A 19,788-nucleotide genomic window follows, 5' to 3' on the forward strand; every position below is an offset into this window, starting at 1 on the left:
TGATTACTGTAAACGCAATAACCCTTATCCCCGAGTGGCTTCCGGGCCTTGATAAGTGGTGCCTACCATGTATGATTTATTTATATACTAGCCTGGGTGCCCAGCATTGCCTGGGTGCCCAGCATTGCCTGGGTGCCCAGCATTGCCTGGGTGCCCAGCATTGCCTGGGTGTTTGAAGGTGTGTGTTGATTAAAAAAAAAAAAATTGGTAATACGCAGGCGGTCTATACCGCGAAAGAGGAAAAGGACGTGAAAAAAAAAACAAAAACGTACGTGTTTGCTGTTGCGTCCATCACCAAACCGGAAGTGACGTAGGTTTAAATCAAGATGACTTTTGAAAATATTAGCGAGAAAAGCGATCCCTCCCTGTAGAGAAGTACCCAGTTGATGGTGAAAGAATTGTTTTTGGCCAATTGTTTGATATTTGACCTGAAGTGCCGAGCTTCAAAATGATACCAATCTCATGAAAATCCATAGCCTCTGTTGAAAGTTTTAGGCAGACATGCATACATACATTTAAACAGACAGATGAGATCTATTTATTTATTATCGGTTTGTAGATTAACGTTTTTGTAGGTCAATATATTTTCTAAACAGTTTGTGTAATCATATATAGGGCATAATCACGTTGACCCACTGGTTCTCATTAGATCACAAAAGTTCAGCAACATTGAGCCTGGCCACTTCCAGATGGGTAACCATTTGGGAATACCAAACATTGTATATAGGACGACGGTAACACTTCCGACATCTCTTGCATCCCACCTGCCCTCCGGCTGTCTTGAGCTTGTCTTGCCTCTGTATCAGACTGGTTGGGATGAGAAAATGAGCCTGGCTCTGCACAAACCAGCTTCACTTTAAAACAAACTGCCAGTATGAGTCATCCATCATCCCTAGAATTATCAGATGGTCTGTGTCGTTCTGATGGAAGAACCGTCGCTGTATGTAATCATAAAAAAACTTGCTGATATAAGTGAGTTTGTTTTTTTTAGTGGTATTAGTAATAATAGTTCTGTTTTCTGTTCTTTTTTGCTGGTTTAATAATGAATAAAAACTGATTCAATGGTTGATTATGTTGAAGTAAGAAAAATACAAACGTGCACATATAAAGTTGTCTCTTACTTTTTTTAAACACAACTTTTGTAAACTTTCCAACTCTGGTAAAAATAAGTCCCTCCAGTCTTGCAAGATGTGTTCCAATTCTAAAGTTTCTCACTGTTGCACAGTTAGAAAGGAAATACTGTTTTATTATAGTCATTTGAAGAAACAACGGTTGACCATTTTCTTTTTTTTTTCTTTTTTTCCCTTTTTTCTTCTTTTTTCCTTTTTTTCTTTTTTTTCCTTTTTTTCTTTTTTTTCCTTTTTTTCTTTTTTTTCCTTTTTTTCTTTTTTTTCCTTTTTTTCTTTTTTTTCCTTTTCTTTTTTTTCCTTTTCTTTTTTTCCTTTTCTTTTTTTCCTTTTCTTTTTTTCCTTTTTTCTTTTTTTCCTTTTTTCTTTTTTTCCTTTTTTCTTTTTTTCCTTTTCTTTTTTTTTCCTTTTTTCTTTTTCTTTTTTCTTTTTTTTCATTTTTTTCTTCCTTTTCTTTTTTTATCTTTCTTTTTTATCTTTCTTTGGTTTCTTTTTTTCTTTTTCTTTTTTTCTTTTTCTTTTTTTTCTTTTTCTTTTTTTTCTTTTTCTTTTTTTTCTTTTTCTTATCTTTCTTTTTTTTCCTTTTTCTCATTTTTTTCTCTTTTTTTTTTATCTAGCAATGAGCATCTGAGGCTAAAGTGGAATTAAGGGTTCGGTCGATTTTTTTTTTTTTTTTTTTTTTTTTTTTTAAATTTTTTCGTTTTTATTTAGGGTTCGATCGTTTTTTTTTGTTTTTTTTTTCTTTAAATTACGGCGATTTAAAAAAAATTTTTTTTTATTAATTCAAAGTTCAGTTGATTTTAATTAAATGTTATTTTTTACATTTTTTTAAATTTTTTTTTTTTATTAATTTAGGATTCGGTCGATGTTTTTAAAATTTTTCTTATGGTTTGGTCGATTTTATTTATTTAATTTTTTTCAAAATCTTTTTATTGATTTTAGGGCTCGGCGATTTTTAATTTTTTTTTTTAAATTAAAAAAAAAAAAAAAAACTTTTTTACCTCGAAAAGCCAGCTCAGGAGAGATTAGCAACTGTAGTTTTATAAGATCCTATTCAATAAATCTGTGAACCATAAAAATTGTGTTGTTGTCTCTTGGATAAGATTTTATTGCAGATCCATGAGTATGCATTCTGAATTCCAGGTAGCCATTCTGTAACCTGGAGTTCATGTGGCGACTCTGATTTAAAATTGGGATTGTGAAATCTGGGCACTTCATCTCCATGACCTTGCATTGATAGATGAAAACAATAATGACCGCTTAGAACATCTGATGACCCATTCATCTCTACGTAAAAAAGAACTCCTTGCCTCTCTGAGAAACAAGACTGTGAGACTGAGTTGGACCAATGCATTTGGTTATCCATGCTATGTGACATTGCCACAGATTATTATCGTCTGCAGTAATTTTTTTTTTTTTTTTTTTTTCTATGAATTGCTTGGCACAGTTGTCTATTGATTTTTCTCATTGGGTCAATAATCAAAATTTAATTTTCGTCTGTAACAGCTGGAGTGACTCTTTAAAATAAACAACTTTTTATTCTAATCGGCTTTCAATACTCTATGACCCCAAAATGATATTTTATTATCAATTGGCTGTATTTACCAAGCATTATTGAAGTTCAAGGCTTAGAGAAAAATAATTCCAAATATAGTTTTTGTTTCTAAATTTTTGAGATGGCGATTGATTATTCATATTATTGGCATTCTTCAAACTATTGTTTTCATCTTGAGCATTTTCCTCAAAAACCCATATTGTAGTGGATCAAGTACTTGGAAAAATTCCAGTGTAAGTTGCACTCTTCTGGAGATTTGAATTAAATCCAGAATTGCTGTTTTCTGGGTCTGATTCTACCCATAAAACACTTATTAGCTAGTTGTTAATCTTGAAGTGATTTATGAACACATACCCAAAGCAATGGCGTTAACCCTGGAGGAAGACCTCTTGTCTGTATCCGTCGTGGAATGAAGCCAAAAATGAATGGTAACGTTCAATGACTAACCACGTTTACTTTAATAATTACAAGAAACCTTAACCACCAATAGCTATGGCTAAAGATAGATTACCTGAAAGTACTTCGTTTAAAGTCCTTAGCTTAACTTTAACATGGTACATGAGTTGGACCAGATACATCGAAGAAGGTGAGTTCTCTCTACTGTACTAGAAAGTTACTTATGCTTGCAATGAATGGCTCTCGTCTTGGGGAGGCCTCAAGTTTTGACAAGCTTCATGGCTTGACCTTTACTCCTGATCTTAAATGGAACACGTACATCAAATCTGTTGCCAAGGCCGCTGGAAAAATGGTGGAATCGTTCTATCGATCCAGTAGATATCTCATTGCTGATGCAATTCTCTAACTGTATAAGAGCCAGGTACGTCCAAGGATGGAGTACTGTTGCCACATCTGGGCAGGAGCTGCTAGAAAGGACTTGTGCTGCCTTGATAGAGTTCAAAATAGACTTTGTAGCCTTGTAGGAGATGTCCTTTTCTCTTCCCTAAAACCTCTATCTCACAGAAGAGATTTTGCGAGTTTGTCTCTGCTTTATAATTATTTTCATGGCAAGTGCTCGTCTGAGCTCCAATCTCTGGTCCCCCTCGCCAAACTTTCACAAGAAACACTCGTCTAGTTGAAAACACTATCAATAATTCCCCCCATACTTTATCCGTGCCTAAACCTAAACATAGATTCCATGAACAAAGCTTCTTTCTTAGAACTGAACGCCTGTGAAACTGTCTTCCGTTTTCCTGCTTTCCAGCTGACTACAATATGGTTGTCTTCAAGTCCAACGTAAACAAGTTCTTGATGAGTCGTTCCACTAAAGTTGTTAAATTTACCAAATTTCCATTATTAACGATTACTATATTGTCCAATTGACTACTGTACATTCTTTAACCCTTATCCTCGAGTGGCCTCTGGGCCTTGGTAAGTGGTTATGCCTATGTAAAAAAAAAAAAAAAAAAAAAAATCCTGTACCTCTACAAGGCCATCATTCAGTATTGCTGTAACATTTGAGCTGATGCATCCGCTACTAGTTTCTCACTTAGGGCAGGGTTCAAAAGGGAGTCGCCAACCTGATAGGTCCTGAACTGTCATCTAAGCTTCGACCTCTGTCCCATCAATAAAATGTATCCTGCCTGTTTTACAAATATTTTAATGGTGAATGCTGTCCAACTCCCATCCGCCGCGACGGACATCTAGTTGTCAACTGTCTCCTCTACGTTAGTATCTGAGGTCGCCCCCCCCCCACTCCGGCTACCAGAAGCTGCCCTTCCCTGTTTTATCTGCAGGTTTCTATTGTCATTGTCAACTCTAAAAAGCTCGATCTAAAAATACCTAGAGATGCATTGTTTGTTGCTTCCCATCTATTGTCTCCTGTTCCCTTGTCTATTGCCCCCCCCCTCTCGGCACTTAGTGACTCAAGTCCATCTAAGGCCCACTTTATAGTATCACACGTCAAAGAACATGGAATGAAGGCCGCTGAAACAGGATCATATATTTACTTATGTACAGGAGAATTTATTTACACAGAAGTATTGTACAATATAGAATGTGTTTGTGTATGCACACGCGTATGTATATGAGTGTTATGCAAGAGTTAATTAATGCATACATGTGTATGGATTCGTTGAATGTTCATTCCCACCTTGAAAGAATGCACAGCTGTCGAGGCGCTGGCAGAAAAATTGCTTATTTCACATTGTAAGCTTGGCAAGAAAAAGGAAGAACGTTGTCACATTGACGTCTTGAATGGAAAAGAGAAAAACGAAACAGGAAGTAGAGAACGCCACCTGGTGGACAAACGAGGATTACAGGGGCAGGTAACCAATGCATTATTTAAAGGTATATGTATGTATGTATGTGTATACGGTTTGAATAATGCATGTTAGATTTAAATGGGCATGTGCCTATATGCTGTTTTCATTGTTAAACTTGCAAACTGAATGAATACATTTTCTTTTAGAGCAATTCCATAAAAGGTATGGTATTTTTTTTATTAGATTATTTGCACTATTATTTTCGTCTTAGTTGTTATATTAATGTTTCGGGTGATGTAACCTCTGGTCAAACTTGGGAATCTTCTAGTTGAACTCTAGTAAGAGTATGGAATTTGGAATTTAACCGTTTATTAAATTCACGGGTATTCAAATGCGGGGCCGCAACTCGACGAAAGGAAGTTAGATGGCTAATAGCCAGTCAGCTGCTGAAATACAAGAAACACATTAGTATAAACATAATAAAACAGTAAAGGAACTGAGGAGTATATTGTTCATCTCCTTACACCCAGTCCTGTAGAGCGCATGATAGTTTCTGGTTCAAAAGCAAAGTACCAGGTTTGTTGAAAGGCAGTAAATTCTTCGGAGCTCAGGACATCTTCTTCGTCACCACCGATGATCCATCAGTCACTCACTCATCCCGAGATGTCATATCAGGAACATCGGAGTCAGGTTTCTATTTTTGAGATGAGGATTGATTATATTATTAGGACTACTGTTTTCATCTTGGTTATTATTCTCACCTTCTTGAAGTGTATCTTGTCAAATGCAAGAATCTTTCTTTCAAACTCAAGGGACTCCATACGTTGTTAGACATGGTGATTTCTTGGCTGCAGCATTTACCCTGGGTTGGTTCAGCTGCCTCTTTCCAGCAAGATAACTAGGTCTCAAATAATGGCTGACCAGGCACAGCAATCCGAGGCTGCTCCTGTTAATGAGTGCAAGCTATTTATGGTTCCAGCAATGGACGTTTTAAAGGTGAGGCCCAGAATCAGTTCAGTATCCCGAGAACTCAAGAATTTTGAACTGAACACTTTATTGAATCCACATAGTTAGATTGTTCTCACGTTTCTGAATTTTTGAGATGAGGATTGATAATCTGGATTATTTGGACTACTCTCCTCATCTTGCATGTTATTCTCAACATTTTGGCTGATGTAACTTTTGACCATCTTCAAGTGCATCTCTTTCTGTTGAACTCGGGGGTGGGGAATCTATACTATGTCTGGCATGGTCATGTCATTTGCTCTGGTTGGTTCGGCCAGCTCTTTCCAACAAATTCACAATGTTCTGAACACTGGCTCACCAAGCACGGCATTCCAAGGCTGCTTTTGTTATGAGTGCAAGCTATTCATAGTTCCAACGACAGACTCTATAAAGGTGAGGGCCCAGAATCACCATCCTGAGCTAGGTTTTGATTTAGCCACTGTGACGTTTCATTTCTTTGAGCCTGTTGGTGGTGCTGAGTCAATTAATTTACAGATGATGTCACCTACGTGTCGACAAAGGATGTGACCAAACCAACAATGGCAAGTAGAGATTTTGGGAAGGAGTGGATCTTGCAGCAAGCATGAACTATACTGTTAAAGACATAGAGGATGAGGCATAGGCAGTGATAGTTGAATACCTCCAGTTTGCATAGGTCACTTGCCTACATAGACCAGAGCTATGATGAAAGTCGACAGAAGGTGGTGTAAGTATTGCTGATGCGATTGAGTACGTCTTTGTTCCCTTCTCCTGTTGTTGTTGATGATGGAGTCAAGGTCTTTGAACACATCGACTTCTTCAAGGGTTTTTGTGTCAAGGACAACTAGCTGTTTTTCACTTTGAAGGAGATTTGCCGGCAGTAAATTTATCTTATTGACGTTTATCTTCATGCCGATCTTTGAAACTGACATTCAATCAGCCATCGACAGCACATTAAACAAAAAAGTAAATTTCCTTATCTTGTATGCTGTTATGAATAATGAACAAAATTCCATGGTAGATATTCTGCTAGTTAATGATAAAATTAATAGGTCATTAATTAATTTTTTTGAGATATTTAAAAAATCGCACAATGCCAAAAAAATTAAAACAAAAAGCTAAAAAAAATATAAAAAAGGAAAAGCTCTCTCCGAAATATATATAAAACGCAAAGCAAGAAAAACTGTGTTGTAGGCTATGCTTTAGGCCTCTCTCCCTGTCTCCTCCTAGCTCACCTTTGTTAACCGTTCATCTCTGTCTCTGTGATAAGTTGGTTACAATTTTATTCTTTATTTTTTATTCATCCTTTCTGTTACATTAAGACTTAAATATTAAGCATTTAGTAAGCTCATCTCACGTTTTTAATTGTGTATAATCTTGTTCCTTTTTAATTACCATATTGTGTGTGTGTGTGTGTAATAGACTTCCTCTTTGCATGCATCCTGTACGCTAGCATTCACCTGTGAGTCCAACCCTATTTTTTTTTAAATTCTTTTTATTAACGTTTATTATTATACATCAACTTCCATGTCATTACTGTTGCATTTATCTTTCTTTGGTGATTGTTGAGTGCAATTTGAGCATAATTTGAGCTTGTTTTGGGGTAAATTTCTTATCTTTGAAACGGATTAATTCTGTTTCTTTTAATTAAAATGGGAATAATTATATTGATATACAATTTTTTTTTTTTTTTTTTTTTTTTTTTCAAGATATGTCAACGGTCATGGAACAAATTAAATGCGCATCTCAAAGTATTACTGCATATGCAACTAGAATTTGTGTTCAAATTTTGATCAAAATCCATTAAACGATTTGGATTATAAAAAAAACACAAATGTATATAATTTATTCGGACCGTTTCCATTCCCAGGCAACGGTGGGTGTCTCTGGTAGCATATGCGAATTAAAATGTAATTTTGGATTATTTTTAACCGACTTTATGTAAATGACTTCAAGCTTTGAGCTAAATTTTTTGACTTCTAAACTTGCTTCGCCTTAAACTTGCTCATCCAACTCGCACGTCATGCACTGTTAACCTCCGCTTCTCTCGACTTCTTTAATCTCTCAAGCAACCCCAACACCCAGTCCTCCTGCATTTCCAATCACTTATTAATTAATCCTACAATTTACAAGCGTCTAATCCTCTTAGGCTGCACGTATGTAACACCATTTTTATTTTGCTAACATTTCTAACGAGTCGATCACTTCGTCATGTTGATCAAGAATTAGTTTTTCTAGTGTGCGTAAGTGGCATAATAGATACAATTGTAGACTATGGGAATCTGATAAACTAAATTCGGTTATGGTCGATATTGTCTGTTCTTTTTGGTTTCTGCTGTCCATGTGGCTGGATAATTAGACATAATCAAGTGGACAAGAGAGCCATTCTTAACACGGAAAAAAGGTGGGGTCTACCACATTATCTGAGAGGAAGGTAATCATTAATCAGAAGGGACTATATCTTTCTAGTCACTGTCGTCCCATGTATGGAGCAGAAACTGGAAGTAAAAAAAAATAGATAATCTTTACTATAATCTTGAATTCAAATGGACTATTGTTGCCACATCAGAGCTGGTGCACCAACCACAAGGCTCTCTCTAGTTTTGTACTGATAGATCCTAAGCTGTCTGCCAAGCTCTAACCCTGTCGCATCACTGCAGTTTTACAAGTACTTCTCTTGAATGTGCTCTAACGAACTCACTGCACTTGTACCATCCCTACGAACATGAATATTATTAACCCATCCAACTAGCAGCAAAATCCTGCCTCTTCACTGTAGAGGTTTCTCAATGTCAAAAGATTATCTAGTTTGATAACTTCTCTTTGGACGACTTACCTTTGGAATTCTCTTTCTGCTCCTTGTTTTTCTGACTGTACCAACATCTAAATGTAATTTAAACAAACATTTTGCAACTCTGCTCTCCACTGGGGTTCCTTATTTATGAATCTGACTCCTATCACAGCAGCCCCTTGCATGACCAGTGGAAGTATGTCTTGTATGGGATGAATAAAAAAAAAATGATTGTGATGTAATAGTCGCTTCCTTCCCTTTGCATTAAAAAAATAAAAACGATAAGATTATTGAAACAGAGTAGATGCACTTGTGCTTATGTGCATTCATTGCATGGACTGAAATCGTCTGCTTGTTGTCTTTGTCCGAATTCGGTGCTCGATTTCGGCACCGGCCATTTTGTCACGGTTATTGCTGTAACAAAAGAATTTTTCTTCCAAACACGATTATAACTTCAGTTTAAAGCAACAATATTTATTTTGAAATTATTATTATCCTCCATTGAACATCTCTTCTAACCAAACACAAATAGTAATTCAGATTAATGCCCAGAAAAACCCTCTCAACCTCAACTGATACCACTAGTTCATTTTGATAGAATATATATATATATATATATATATATATGATGAAAATAATGTAAATAGTTTTCCGACAAAATAGAGAAATAAAAAGGAACAAACCGTATTATGTGTTCATCAACGTTTCGTCTTTATTTCATCCAGAGGAAGTCTCAAAATAAAAACGAAATGTTGATGAAAACAATACGGTTTGTTCCTTTTTATTTCTCTCTCTCTCTCTCTCTCTCTCTCTCTCTCTCTCTCTCTCTATATATATATATATATATATATATATATATATATATATATATATATAATGTACACTAGCGGCTGCACCATGTCGGCACACATAACGCCGAGTCAACACAAAATCGAATACACTCAACATCGTCTTACCATCAACACTTACCCTGTGAACTCGGAGTATGGGAAATTCCCATATGCACAAAACAAAATCACTGAAAAAAACAAAAATACCCTAAGGGTAAGGATAATGAGTAAACGGATAAAATGATGGTTAAAATTATTACGAACTTGCCAGGATTCGAACCTGGAATCTTCTGATCTGTAGTCAGCCATGCTATCCATTGCGCCACAAGTCCTGTCTGTGTGCCGAAAGATGTAACCACGACTGTATACAGACGGTGCTAAATTCCGTTGACATGGGTAAGTAACTTTTTTGACAATTGCACGAAAAAGCCCAAAAACGCTTATTTCGGGCTTTTTGTGTGACTCGGTGTTGTTCGTTACAAACCACATATAGATAAGGACAATCTAGGGACTCACACCCTTCAGGGAAAAAAAGAATTTTTTCAATTCTGTGCATCCGGTTGAAAGTTTTATTGGTATATATGCACACACACACATAAATAAACATTTAGAATTTTATTAATAGTATATATATATATATATTATATATATATATATATATATATAGTAATGAAATCAAAGGGAGGTAGTGTTTACCTAATATATGCAATGGTAAACTTCAAACTAATATAAATAACAGTATTTATATATAGATAATTTAATCCCAACTGAATAAAAAAGCTCAATACACAATAGAGAGTAGAGCTTATTATAAGAGAAAGAAAATTCTCTTTCTTTCTCTTATATGTATAAACTCAAATACCCTACAAACTAAAGCATCTGAAAAACTTGATTATATACATGCATGTAAGATAAGATGTTTCTTCCAAACAATATCTCCAGTTGGTCGCTTATGTTCCGGTAGCAAATATTATTCTAGTCATTCACATACAATACTGTTTCGTTGTATCACAACTCATCAGTGTGGCTAGACTAGCATCTTTCCCTAGCTGGAGATTGAACCTACAACCATCACATTGATAGTCGGCAGTTCTACCCACCGGGCCATTGGGATCGGTGCTCACAAATGACCTCAACAAATGTCCATTTAAATAAACACTCGCCCACTGCTTTTATAGTGCTCGAGCTACTTGTTTATTTACAAACAGCAAGCCTCGCTTTATGGCCAATCAAGTAATGGATGAGATGCATTTACGACAGTGCTCTGTCCAAACTAGAAATAGGGAACGATTATGAATATCTCGAGTATCAAATAATCTTTATACACTGTAAAATTTACTTTATGTATGAAAATCAGAGAGGTGAGAAATATTTGGAGTCAAGTCTCCCCTTGCTGTTATTTCAGATCATTTGAAACCATAGCAGCAAGTTTTAGTCTCCCCGCCATTAAGGCCAGAGGTTTTGGAGAAATATCAGATATTTTGTAATTCATATGCGAAACGAGAAAACAAATTACTATGATTGGAACATTTTATGGCTGTAAAAAAGTGCCAAAAATAGGCTCTGGATGACGAATGATGCCTTTAACGTGCGACCTTAAGGGCAAATGTCACAAAGGCCACTACACAATTCAGGTCATTACCTTTCCAATGAGCCTTCATTTGTTAAATTCTGATCAATAGTTGCTGAGATTTGAATATAAAATTGCCAAAAAAGGTTGTGTGTGTGTGTGTGTGTATATATATATATATATATATATATATATATATATATATATATATGGTGACCCAAAAAAAACAAAAGCTAAATAGAGGCCATCTAGAACATATGCTTTAGAACGGAGAAAAAAAGCCCAAAGACCCTAGTGTTTTGATGTGATGTTTTGAATATAATAAACTAGTTATGACCAAAGTTTCACTTCATTCGGACAAAACACTAAGAAACGAGGCCTAATTAACCCTTATCCCTGAGTGGCTTCCGGGCCTTGATAAGTGGTGATCACTGTGTAAAAAAAAAAAATGGGGCCCGTTTTTTTGGGTCACCCTATTAGCCAAATTAAATATTGAAATGCTCATATCTTTGGTTTTATGGGTGAAACTAGATGAGAATTGCAGACTTTTTCAAGATTATAATATTATTCTGTGGTTAAAATTTTATGACAATTGGTAAAAAAAAGAACCTATATTTTCAAACCAATAAAATATGGCCAAATTTGCCTTCATTTGTATATATAGTGTCCTGGCAAGGAAGCTTCAGTTTTGCTGCTTTGGTTGTTTCCCCTGTGGCCTTTCCAGGTCACTATAATATATATATATATATATATATATATATATATATATATATATATATATATATATATAATTTAAGATTTAACGGTTGAAAAACCAGACAAGTGCAAAATTGATTTTATTAAACATTATTATTTATTAAATTAAAATGGATTTTTTTTTTTTTTTCAAATTTTTGAATAAAATATTCTTCTTCAGGAAACAGGGTTTTTTTTTTTTTTTTTTCCCTATATTTTTTTTTTTTATTCGTATATAAAGTGACCTTGTCTGTCTGTGCAGAAAAGTCTCTGCCACACTACTGTCAAGTTGTGGTCTACAGACTTAAAACTTGCTGGTGCTACCAGATCAGGCTGTCTGAAGATATTGGCTTCCTGAGATAAAATACACCTAAAATGGATGCTTTTTGTTTTTCTACATCCTTTTGCAAAACTTAATTATGTTCTGCAAAACCAAAACCAACCATCCACCTTTTCCCCCTTTTTCCGCCTTCCCATTCCCCCTTTCTCTTTCTATTTCCCCAACTTTCGCACTGGTTTCCTAACTTAAAATGTACCAAATATTAATACTGTAGCCCTTTTTCTCTATCCCATTGCAAAACTCATTCATGTTCTGCAGGTGAGGGAAGAAAAACGATAAAATCCACTATAAAACAACCAAAGCAAACCAAACACTACAAACTAATGATTGAAGATACAAAGATCTTGAAGAATAAAAACTTCTAAAAAATAACTGGATGCAACATGAATACTATTTCCAAAATAACTGGATTCGGCATCAAATAACTCGAAAAGGATTGATATGCCGTAAAACCGAACAACTAAACCAAACTTTAAAACTTGATATATAGATCTGATCCTGTTGAACAAATTTGATTTGTTTTTTTTGTTTTATTTTTTTAGCCGGTAAAAATAGCTGTTAAGGGATCAAAAATAAAAAAAAATTATTGGAACTTAGTAGACGTAAGTTGACAAACCTTGCAACTTTTATGCATGCACAGATATACATTTATATATTTAACTATGTTAATTTTTAAAGTTTCGATATGCATGCAAACTTACCTCAGATGGTAACGAATAATGTTGGAGAGCTGTTTATTTTGATTTTAGCTAATGGCACCCAAGTCATTTTTAAACCCTTGAAATCATGACTATATATTGCGTACAAATAATAATCAATTAAGAATTGGTACATTTTACTATTGGGCAACGCCTGGCAGCTTGCTACTATAATATATTGATGTTATTTAGGATCACTTAACGAGTCAATTCAAGATTCCTGTTTTTTTTTTTTTATCACTGGGTTTAATTTGAACCACCCTCCTCAAGATTGGAAAAGACAATGCAGAGCTCCATTAAAAACTTGGCTCAGAACAGGGAAACATGATACCGACCTGATCCTGGTTCCTCACCTCTCTATGGTGTTTGCTGCTTGAACTGTGATTGGCTAACAATTTTATCTGCTATTGTAGTGAATCTGTGTGCTTGGATAATTTGTAAACTCTGACCTTCTTCAGGTGTATTTTGTCGAACTCTGAAATCTTTCTGTCCAACTCTGAAATCTTTCTGTCCAACTCTGAAATCTTTCTGTCCAACTCTGAAATCTTTCTGTCCAACTCTGAAATCTTTCTGTCGAACTCTGAAATCTTTCTGTCGAACTCTGAAATCTTTCTGTCGAACTCTGAAATCTTTCTGTCGAACTCTGAAATCTTTCTGTCCAACTCTGAAATCTTTCTGTCCAACTCTGAAATCTTTCTGTCGAACTCTGAAATCTTTCTGTCCAACTCTGAAATCTTTCTGTTCAACTCTGAAATCTTTTTGTTCAACTCTGAAATCTTTTTGTTCAACTCTGAAATCTTTCTGTTCAACTCTGAAATCTTTCTGTTCAACTCTGAAATCTTTCTGTTCAACACTGAAATCTTTCTGTTCAACACTGAAATCTTTCTGTTCAACACTGAAATCTTTCTGTTCAACACTGAAATCTTTCTGTTCAACTCTGAAATCTTTCTGTTCAACTCTGAAATCTTTCTGTTCAACTCTGAAATCTTTCTGTTCAACTCTGAAATCTTTCTGTCCAACTCTGAAATCTTTCTGTCCAACTCTGAAATCTTTCTGTCCAACTCTGAAATCTTTCTGTTCAACTCTGAAATCTTTCTGTTCAACTCTGAAATCTTTCTGTTCAACTCTGAAATCTTTCTGTTCAACTCTGAAATCTTTCTGTTCAACTCTGAAATCTTTCTGTCCAACTCTGAAATCTTTCTGTCCAACTCTGAAATCTTTCTGTCCAACTCTGAAATCTTTCTGTCCAACTCTGAAATCTTTCTGTCCAACTCTGAAATCTTTCTGTCCAACTCTGAAATCTTTCTGTCCAACTCTGAAATCTTTCTGTCCAACTCTGAAATCTTTCTGTCCAACTCTGAAATCTTTCTGTCCAACTCTGAAATCTTTCTGTCCAACTCTGAAATCTTTCTGTCCAACTCTGGAAATCTGCTCAGAATTTTGAATGGATTCCTGTATTTAATCGACGAGGTGGGGGTAGCATGCTCTCGTTCTGTAAGTAATTTGCAATTGTATTTTGAGTGTCACCAGAAACGTTGTGAAAACAACACTCAAAATGAGAACAGTAATTCAAATGATACGAATTATTAATCCTCATCTCAAAAATTGAGAAACTTGATCGCATTTATTCATTAGTTGTAACTACCTGATGTGAGCCGGAAGTCTATACATTTGTAGCATTACCTACTCTTTTCTATACACAGACACATTCATCGGGGTGAAGGTGGATCAGACTCAGTTATCCCCCTTTCATGATGGTAAAGTACGTTGCAATTGGCATATAAAAAGGAGCTCACGTTGGGGGGGGGGTATTCACTTTTTCTTTCTGTTTTGCTCGTGCCAGTGCACTACACACGCATTTCACGGTATATAAGACATTTCCCTCAACTTACACACACACACACACACATATGATATGAAAAGAAACTGGACTCTTAGAGAGATATCAATCATACCAGTTATTATAGGTGCCACAGGGCTTATGAAGAAGAACCTGAAGCCATACGTAACTAATATTCCGAGTGAACCAAGTACAAAAGAGATTCAGACAATTGCACTTAAGGGAACAGCGAGGATACTAAAAAGAGCTCTCGGTTTGTTTCAATAAAAAGCAGGGTGATGTTGGCAGATGGTTTGGCTTCCCCATGCCCAGCATTACAATCTTCAAAGGAAGAAAATTAAAAAAAACAAAAAACTTCAGACTTTTTTGTACGTACACATTTTCATGAACACAATCACAAAACGAACTTTGTCGGTCTGCAAGGAATGATTTTTTTTTTTTTTTTATACTTTATCTTTATTTCATTTGTAATTGTTTATATTAAAACATGTATGGCGGAAAGACGCTGCTTTTGCAGATTTCACTCTCATTTGTATTATTTGAATGAATCAGACTATTGTTTCTGTCTCGAGTGTTATTTACACAAACTTTTGGTCGATGTAACCTCCGACCTTCATCAGATGATTAAATCGCCATGTTTGATATTGGAAAAAGGGTAACTATATTTCTGAGGTTTCGTATTTAAGTTCTAGTTGAAAGTAAAATAACCGATGAAAATATTAAAAATCATCAAACAAAACAGTAGGAGACATTATTTCTGAAGTATTTATAACAAAACGGGAGGAGGGCTAAAGTTTGATCCATTAACAATCGTAAGTTCTTAAATTTTCAAAGGTAAGAGGCTACCGGTAAACCATAAATGTTTAAACCAACGTGTTATTCTCGTTATTTATTTTTTATTTCATTTTTTAAAAAGTTTCCTATAGATATTTTAAAAAAATAATATTTATTACCACTGATATCAGAAAAAATTATTTCATAAAATTAGGACTTGAAATATTATTTTGGTCCCCCAACAAAAGGAGGGTGGACCTGTAAATTCACCCTTGTCCGTTCATTTTTCTCAATAGCTATGCCTTGGAATTTTTTGGAATTTTGCACAAACGTTAAACATGATATGAGTAAACAAGTAACAGAACAGATTTTCCAGGAAAACTCCGGTTACCTCCCTAGAGGTGCCTTTCGAGTTAAAATGGCTAAAATTGGCACTTTTTTTGCTTATTAAAAAATGATGCCTTGGATTTTTAGAAAACTTTCTGAAAAGTTGTAACTAACTGATTTCTATATAATTTTGTTTGTCTATACTTCACGATAACTCTTAGGTGTGCCCCAGGGGCTCTTTTAGGGCTAATAAAGACACTCCATTTTTGGGACTATTTTACCATATTTGTTGAAAATTTTCTGTATGTCTATTTAGCAGTTTTGTATGGTGCTGAACTCAAATTTAAGTATGTTAAGGCCTTGGGACTAAATGGGGGGGGGCAAATGACGGACTTGGTCATTCCTTTTTTTTTGCATGGTGCAGAAGTCAAATTTACATATGTTAAGGCCTAAAACTTCACTGTTCATTTTAACCAGGTTTTAACTTCCCTTGGGGACTTTTGGGGCTAAATAGAGGGCGGGGCGGGGGGAATACTGAACTTAGTCATTTTTTTTCTGCCTCGTTCACGTTGCACTCACAGTAGACCATGCATGCTTCACTTGTTTGTTTGTTTTTTATTAAGCCATGGTCATAAAACCGTTAGCCATAGACAGAGGCTACTAAGCTAATTGAGGAATGCATAAAACTTTAGAATATCACGATAGACAATACAGAACTTTGAAAATCTGAGAATGATACATGCTCATTCACACAATTCTGAGGCAGCACGTTCAGGATTGCAGAACGCAATGCAAAAGATTGTGGGTACATCTCTGAGAAAACACTGATGTGACTATGCAGAGGGTCTAATGTGAATGTATATCGTTGCAGATTTAATCTGTTCAGCCGCAGCACAGGACGATATTTAGTGGGGCAAGAACCATGAAATAATCTGTAGGCAACAGAAGTAGCTGTCACATTCTGGCGAGTAGACAGCACATCTAATCCAAGCAGATCATATACTCCAGAGAGAACAGGGTCACAGCAGGAAATCTCTAGTATATATCTGATGGCATGGCGCTGTAGATGCTCAAGAGAATCAGAAAACCTCTTGCCAACTCCGAACACTAGGGACCCGTATTCCAAATGGGAACGAACCGTTGCGTTGTAAAGCCTAGTCATCTAATGCCGTTCACAAGGAATTTGGTAACTCAGAATATGCAACCCATAAAGCTCCTTATTAACCCTGTTGGATATATAAGACAAGCGGTCATCAAACCTGAGATTGCTAGATATTATTATTTCCAGATAATTATGATATTTCGAGAATGGTACAAATGTCTTGAAACCAAATCCCATGGAGAGGAACAGGACAGAGATATCTAGAGGCCAACAGCACAACTGCTTTTGCTGGGTTGAACACTGTGTCCCACTCATTTTAATATAACTATTATGGTATCATTTGGTTATTAAACCATTAATTGAACGAAATTGTTAACTATTTGTTCAAATGTTTTAATTTTGTTTTATTAAATGATTAAATGTAGATAGCTTTCAAGACTTTCAATCTTTTGCTAAAAATTTTAAAAATCAGTTTATATGACTTTCTTGGTAGTTTAAAGGCTTCCAAATTTCTTTAAAATTTCGAAAGGACATAATTTTTTTTTTCTTTTTTTTTTTTAACTATTAATAAAAGATAACATGGCTGACTTGTTTACAAAAGCATTACGGTAGATTTAATTTCGTAATTCATTTAATTTTTGTTTTATTTTTTAAGTATTTAAAAAAAATTAGTTTTGTTACTCTGAAATATTTTGGATTTCTATATAAGACTGATTAATAGTACATAATAAAAAATGTGTAGGTCACGTAGAGACTAGATACACAAGCACACATGCTATCTAAATTAGGTTATTAACATTGAAAAGCTAAAAAGACAAACAAAAAGCTGAACTTTCTATGAAATATGAAAAATTGTTTGAACATTGAACGACAAGCAAAAAGGGAAAATGGAAACAATTTCTAACAGCTGTTCATCTCGCTGCCATATTTATCAAAGTAAATGTGTGTGTGTGTGTGTGTGTGTGTGTGTGTGTGTGTGTGTGTGTGTGCGCGTGTGCGTGCATATCTATAATATAAAGCTAAACGTGTGTGTCTGGTCACGAATAGGCTCCTATATGGTTGACTATTTTTAAAAACTGATTACATATAATAATAAAAGATGTATCGAGACACAGGAATGGGTATGTTTGATCTGCCAGAACTGTGGTTCATTAAAATTGTGGGGTCTGCGTTCGCACCTGGTCCACAAAGTATGGAAATAAAAAATGAAAAAAAAAAAAAAAAAAAAACGTTTACAAGGGTTTTTGATATAGATGTAAATAATAATACTTCGATAAGTATCTTTTAACTTAAATAGGGATGGTATAATAAAATTGTGGGGGTCTGCATTCGCGCCTGGCCTCCATAGAATGGAAATAGGCACAAACTGTAATAAAGACTTTTCATATCTATCTGCGTAAGTATACTTTGATAATTATGTTTCAGTTTGAAGAAATATGGTATAATAAAATTATGGGGTGTTCGTTTGCGCCTGACCTCCATAGAATGGAAATATGTCACAAAGTTTAGCAAGGTTTTTTAATATAGATCCACAGAATATTGTGATAAGTATTTCAGTGTGAACAGGTATGGTCTAATAAATTATGGGGTTTATCTATTTTATTTTTACTTTCATCATATTTTGCTTTGGTTTTGATACCCCCGAATTCGAAGCTATCTCTTTACAACCCTTCCTTTTCATAACCTATCATCTATAAATATAAAAGCGAAAATGTATGTATGTATGTGTGTTCGCTTTTTCTGTGTGTCTACAAAAGGTTTCTTTTAGAGAAGCAGTCGGTCGGTTCACAACTTTTTAAAACTTTTTATATCACATATAAATCGTAATATCTCACAGTTAACAATGAAGCTCGCCTGTCTATTTAATTTGCTCGATTTCGGGAAGATAAATATTCAACATTTGTCGCTCGCCGCATGTGGGTTAGTCTTTTTCCTATAACATCTTGGGGGGGGGGGAAAGCGTTCAGCAGTAAATGAAATACTATCCTGCAGTCAAACTTGACCTCATTAACTCATTAAAACGAGCACCTGCCATATCCAAGTAATTAAATAAATTCAAACGTGTTTCCGGTAGCATATCGCGGTGGGACAATGGTTAACGTCGCACTTTATTTTTTTTTTTCACACTTTAATTTACAACTTTGCCTCAAGGCTTAGTGTTCGATCCTCATACTTACCTACCAAAACATTTTTTTTTAACCCCGGAGTTTCCACACACACCTCCAAACACCCGGGCAACGCCGGGTACCCCTCGCTAGTATGTTCATAAGTCAGAGTCCATTTTTTGTAGGCTGTTTTATAACCCAGTTAACGACGGGTACTTTTGCTAATATAGATATATATATATAATTCAAACACTATCGTGTTTGAATATATCGTTAAGTGGCAGGTTTAGCCATTTAGAACTGCTTTAAAGCTTCACCGCTCACTCATTTTTCACCCAAATTTGAAACAATTATTACAGTTTATAGATCACCTTTTCAGCTACATTGTGAAAAAAAAAATTTCAACTTTCGTTCAGTGAAACAAGTTATGATGAATTTTCTGGTATTCAAAATCGTAAAATATGTAAGGAGGTGAGTGACGCTTTTTATGACTAGTTTCCATAGCAACCATGTCGCCTCAGTGACTACTGTTGCTACTAATTCACTGCTGTCACAAAAAGAGAACAAATGAAACAGAATGAAAGCATGAAATGGAGATAATTGGGGGGATTTTATTGAAAGCAGACGAGTGCCATACATTATTATTACATGTATTTATGTGGGGGCAAAAAAAAAAATGACTGAAATTAAACAAAAAAACAAGTGAATTTAATGGAAACCTGGAAAAATCATGAATTCCAATAGAAAAATGCGAGCATGAAAAGTAATATGGTTAAGCTTAAACATGGAAAAGTAAAGGACTAGTTGTT

General features: G+C 35.1%; 1 protein-coding gene and 1 non-coding gene across 6 annotated transcripts in view; one reads left to right on the forward strand and one right to left on the reverse strand.

The window, feature by feature from the left end:
• The window catches only part of LOC145243611 (tumor protein D54-like), a 298,992-nt gene that overhangs the window by 40,541 nt on the left and 238,663 nt on the right, over positions 1–19,788 (forward strand). The window lies entirely within an intron of this gene.
• On the reverse strand, positions 9,748–9,820 carry Trnac-aca (transfer RNA cysteine (anticodon ACA)). The gene has a single exon. It is a non-coding gene; the product is annotated as a tRNA-Cys (tRNA).

This window comes from Euprymna scolopes, chromosome 22, assembly GCF_053919585.1.
Source record: "Euprymna scolopes isolate OS-2025 chromosome 22, ASM5391958v1, whole genome shotgun sequence".
Taxonomy (NCBI): domain Eukaryota; kingdom Metazoa; phylum Mollusca; class Cephalopoda; order Sepiida; family Sepiolidae; genus Euprymna; species Euprymna scolopes.